The sequence below is a fragment of the Diaphorina citri genome, unplaced genomic scaffold (genome assembly GCF_000475195.1).
Source record: "Diaphorina citri unplaced genomic scaffold, Diaci psyllid genome assembly version 1.1 scaffold2586, whole genome shotgun sequence".
Classification (NCBI taxonomy): Eukaryota; Metazoa; Arthropoda; class Insecta; order Hemiptera; family Psyllidae; genus Diaphorina; species Diaphorina citri.
Genome location: NW_007380005.1, coordinates 1,845 through 8,096, shown reverse-complemented (window position 1 = coordinate 8,096; position 6,252 = coordinate 1,845).

Here is a 6,252-nt window from a genome sequence, read left to right as displayed (position 1 = left end):
TAGGTAGGTAGGTACATACGTAGGTGTATTATAATTCTCCATAAGCTCTAAGCAAATTAAAATGGTTAGGTATTAGGTAGATTTAATTGATCAACCATACTTTTTTTACTAGGTAGGTAGTAGATATGAGTTTTTTCTCTCCTCCTCCTCTTCTTCTTCGTCTTGAGGGTTTAACTCTGGTGTTTCCACCGTGACAAAGGTATGTTTCTGGCACAGGTATCACAATCAAAACATATAAATAGTCAAGATTTACAATTTACGAGATCATCCCACGTGGAACCGGATTAATTCTAGTGGAAGATTTAATCAAAACATTCCGATAAATAATCATCTTGTTAATCACCAGCTCCGAACACTTCCTAGAGAGAAAATATGGCTGGTGTGACCATCACACGACTGTCTATTACAAACATGCATTACGGAACACGAAAAATTGGGTAGAGAGGGATCGAAACTGAGACAAAATAAATTTAGGTATGTAGGTACCTACCTAGGTAATTAGGTACCTAAATAAATTTTATATGAAATTTTATTGTTATAATCGCTAATCGCATACCTGTTCGGAACAAACTAGGAATACATAATGTGTACGAAGATAGGTACGGTACGTGATAAGTAGGTAATAGGTACCTATTACCTAATTATTTTTAAGATGAACAACGTACAAACTACGAACATACGCAAGTACAGACCATAGGCTAAAATCACTTTTTGAACACAAGGGTGATTTCTAAATTTCGAGGATTTAACCCAATTCCAATATTTTCTCTTGTCGACGCACTTTAATTTCATAGGTAGAGGTAATAGGTACCTATTACCTAATTATTTTTAAGATGAACAACGTACAAACTACGAACATACGCAAGTACAGACCATAGGCTAAAATTACTTTTTGAACCCAAGGGAGAGATCCGGCTGATTTCTAAATTTCGAGGATTTAACCCAATTCCAATATTTTCTCTTGTCGACGCATTTTAATTTCATAGGTAAGTACCTAACTGTGAAATATAAATGTAGCTAGGTAATAGAAAGTAAAAATATCCACGAACATACCAGCACATACTACGTCGAAGTTGTCTCAAGAAGGTGTGGGCTAGAACAGTAGGATACTTTAGGTTACCCAGTACACATCAGCTGGGAGCTTTAGGTAGCTGTCTTTGCGGAAAATTTACAACACATTACTCTGTGGCGACATGGAGTGAAAAACTTGGAATATAAACATCATTCCAGTTATCAATAAATTTATGAAGGAGCCTATTTTGGCAAGGGCTCTCTGCATAACTAAATTACATTGCAGGTCATAGGTAAGTACCTAACTGTGAAATATAAATGTAGCTAGGTAATAGAAAGTAAAAATATCCACGAACATACCAGCACATACTACGTCGAAGTTGTCTCAAGAAGGTGTGGGCTAGAACAGTAGGATACTTTAGGTTACCCAGTACACATCAGCTGGGAGCTTTAGGTAGCTGTCTTTGCGGAAAATTTACAACACATTACTCTGTGGCGACATGGAGTGAAAAACTTGGAATATATGTAAACATCATTCCAGTTATCAATTTATGAAGGAGCCTGTTTTGGCAAGAGCTCTCTGCATAACTAAATTACATTGCAGTAGACAAAATAAATTTAGGTATGTAGGTACCTACCTAGGTAATTAGGTACCTAAATAAATTTTATATGAAATTTTATTGTTATAATCGCATACCTGTTCGGAACAAACTACGAATACATAATGTGTACGAAGATAGGTACGGTACGTGATAAGTAGGTAATAGGTACCTATTACCTAATTATTTTTAAGATGAACAACGTACAAACTACGAACATACGCAAGTACAGACCATAGGCTAAAATTACTTTTTGAACCCAAGGGAGAGATCCGGCTGATTTCTAAATTTCGAGGATTTAACCCAATTCCAATATTTTCTCTTGTCGACGCATTTTAATTTCATAGGTAAGTACCTAACTGTGAAATATAAATGTAGCTAGGTAATAGAAAGTAAAAATATCCACGAACATACCAGCACATACTACGTCGAAGTTGTCTCAAGAAGGTGTGGGCTAGAACAGTAGGATACTTTAGGTTACCCAGTACACATCAGCTGGGAGCTTTAGGTAGCTGTCTTTGCGGAAAATTTACAACACATTACTCTGTGGCGACATGGAGTGAAAAACTTGGAATATATGTAAACATCATTCCAGTTATCAATTTATGAAGGAGCCTGTTTTGGCAAGAGCTCTCTGCATAACTTATGTGTGTAGTTGTAAGTACGAGTATAGGTACATTTATTTGTGAAGTCCCTATTAGAACAGTTTGATGTGCTACTACCCAAATTGGGATGTAATCAGTCCCACGGGAGCAATAATTGGAAAGCTCAGTTTCAAGAGGGGAGAGGTTAAAAAAAAAAAAAAAAAAAATCAAGAGAGAAATGCTTAACAGCCACCCTCCTACTCAACAGCAGGTTGCCTCATGGACAAAGGATACCAAATGATTTTGACAAGAAGATAATGAGAGAGAGGTAATGATGGGGGGGATGCTGATCAAGTTAGAATATTTTATGTTTTAAAACTTTGAGTACTCAATGAATTAGTTGGGTCCATAGATATGGTTTCTAATGATCCCTATCTATAGAGCCTCGGACAGTTGTCTGGACAATTTTCTTAACAGTATCTTCCCTGATATTGAATTTGTTACAAAAGTCTTTGAAGAAAGTAGTAATTGTACCTCTGGCTCCAATTAATAGTCCTATGACATCAATGTCAATAAGTCTGAGGTACTTACCTATATCGAGCTCTAGGCTGTATGGAAAAAGTGTGAAGGCAGGTTCAATGTTCTACAAAACTCGGAATCTTCGAGATTTCGTTGAACAGAAAATTCCCTCTTCAGCTGCTCAAAGAAATGAGATAGATACACATGCAAAAGTATATCGACCCATACCCATACTGCATGAGTATTTTCAAACTCGAAGCTTCAGATTGGTTATTCATGCATACTAAAGTCTTGGTATAGGGTTATCTGAAAGTCAGTGTACGTCACTGATGAAACTTCAGCAACAATATGTGTACCTTACCATACCCATACTGCATGAGTATTTTCAAACTCGAAGCTTCAGATTGGTTATTCATGCATACTAAAGTCTTGGTATAGGGTTATCTGATAGTCAGTGTACGTCACTGATGAAACTTCAGCAACAATATGTGTACCTTGCTTGCCATTCATGCCACTCATTGAGGTGATGGCATTCCAACATCTCACGAGTCTGTACCCATTATAGTGCTTAGCTCAAGTGAGCTTTACCTAGACACTATTACATCAAGACAAAGCCTGGGTCACTAACACTACAGCCACCATCATAATATGGGCACTCTTATAGGAGATTAGTTTATACATATTACAATGGTATCCTCTAATCTCTAATGTACTGAGCATTCAGACATGGGATCCAGAGGTATCCACTTTTCTTCTATACTTTCAGTATAAACGAGTTGATTACCCGTTCTTTGTACGGGTTCGATTCCCGCCCTCGGCGGATTTTATCCTGAAGGGATAAAGTACGTTCTCGGAACGGCTGGCTTTCTCCTATCCTGTCTTCCTTTTCTCTTCAATTTTGGGACGATAAGACCCTACCAGTTACCGTTTCCTCTATCAAACCCTTTAAAAAAAAACAACAACTTGTGGTCTTGCTGCCTGGGTCACTAACACTACAGCCACCATCATAATATGGGCACTCTTATAGGAGATTAGTTTATACATATTACAATGGTATCCTCTAAGTACTGAGCATTCAGACATGGGATCCAGAGGTATCCACTTGTCTTCTATACTTTCAGTATAAACGAGTTGATTATCCGTTCTTTGTACGGGTTCGATTCCCGCCCGGGGCGGATTTTATCCTGAAGGGATAAAGTACGTTCTCGGAACGGCTGGCTTTCTCCTATCCTGTCTTCCTTTTCTATTTTGGGACGATAAGACCATAGCAGTTACCGTTTCCTCTATCAAACCCTTAAAAAAAAGAACAACTTGTGGTCTTGCCATTCATGCCACTCATTGAGGTGATGGCATTCCAACATCTCACGAGTCTGTACCCATTATAGTGCTTAGCTCAAGTGAGCTTTCCCTAGACACTGTTACCTCAAGACAATTCCTAGACTGCGTGAGGTTTTGCCAAGCTCAACACCACAATTTAAATCAATTATTTGTATTTTTATAATTTTTATTGGCGGTAATAAAATAATAATTGAGGAAACATAAAAAAGCACACCATAACAAACAATAATAAAATCCAGAGTTCCTCAGCTCGTTAAGCATACTACATGTGAGTAATTGAGGAAACATAAAAAAGCACACCATAACAAACAATAATAAAATCCAGAGTTCCTCAGCTCGTTAAGCATACTACATGTGAGTATATACCAGTACCAAGTAGGTTGGTACCTACACTCCAGTACGGAATAGTGGCTACAGGTGTGAAAATGAAGGGCATGGCCAGGCAAATCTGATAAGGAGAGAAGGACTGTGAGAAAAGAGCCTGAAAAAGAGAAAAGCCACTGAAAGCCATGAAGGAAGAAAAGGATTTTTCAGTGATGTCTAGGAGCATAAGTGAGAAAAGAATTAGGTTCATAGTTCAGACGGTGCTGAAGGCACATCCACCACTACACCTACTAGGCTACTGAATCCTCTATTCCTTTGCCCTAAAGATAAGGGGGAGAGAAGGACTGTGAGAAAAGAGCCTGAAAAAGAGAAAAGCCACTGAAAGCCATGAAGGAAGAAAAGGATTTTTCAGTGGCATCCTAGGAGCATAAGTGAGAAAAGAATTAGGTTCATAGTTCAGACGGTGCTGAAGGTACATCCACCACTACACCTACTAGGCTACTGAATCCTCTCTTCCTTTGACCTAAAAAATTACTAATTTGACCTAAAGAAATTTACAAAGTGCATACTCCTAGAAAAGCTCGAAAATCTCAGGTCCATAAAGTAAATTCCTGACAGTTTTCTAGAACATAACGTCCAAAGACTTGACTACAAACTGTTGATCTCTATAAATAGACAAAGTTCAATATTAAATTAAAATTGCCACCAGTTGCCAACCAGATTGGCAACTAGAGAAGTCAAGAGTCCTCTGTGTTGTTAACTGTAAAGAAATTTGCGGAGGATTGACTCTGGAACTTGAAGTCAAAATCTACTAGGTGATTTTGGTACCTACATAATTGAATTCATTTGATGGGCCCCAAAATGCAAGATAGTCTAAAAACATGATCCAAAAAGCCCCCAAAGTTTCTAGATGATTTTAATTGTTTGAGGCAGACATTGTGCGTTACAGATAAAAGGAAAAAACAATAATAAAACAGAAGTAGAAAATACTCACATGGCTAAGACTCACAAGTACAGCGTCCCAATCCTCTTATGTCCCGCCAAAATCTACTGTGTGGTGTGAGTAAAACTGAGAGGCAACTTTTTCCTTATCGCTGCAGTTACAAGAACAAAGCTGATTCTCCAACCCCTTTTTTTCCACTTTTTAGTAGTTTTCTGGGTGACCACTATTTAATTTTTCAATCAAAGAATATACCTACTCTTGAGATCATCAATGTTACCATACAAACGATAGTGACACCTCAAATGATACATAGGTACCCTAGGGTGTAAGTTTCTTTAACCGCGACTTGCCAAAGAATATCAGGGCGAAAGAAAACTTCACAATAAAAGAAGTTTTCAATAGTCCATTTCCTGTTTTACATGATCACAGAAATTCCTGCATAGGCAAATTGCACTGAGAAAAAAACTAAAGTGCCGGCAGCCCAAATATTGAACTCTATATCAAGAAGCTCGACACTGTAATATAGCATTCCAACAGCCTAAATCAGGGGAAGTAACCCAATAATAGAGTTCTTCTACTCTAAACTTGTGACACCCTATCACCATTTTTTTTTTTTCTCAGTGTGTGAATATAGATATAGAGATGTTACTAGGTATTCCGATAACATAAGACAAGACGGAAAGGAAATTTTCTACACAAATTGTTAGTCACCCCGTAGATGGGATCTCTAATTTACTAAATTCCCACCTCCCATACTGAAGCTTGATAACTTGTGCAATAAAAAACAAACGCACATAATGAAGTCCAAAATTTAGACCGTTTTATTGACTTCCATTTGTTTCACACGAAGAAACGAAAGTTCTGAGTAGGATTGGTGAAATGAGATGAGCGATAAAGAATGTACGATTTGTGAACTGTAAACGATTTGAAAGAT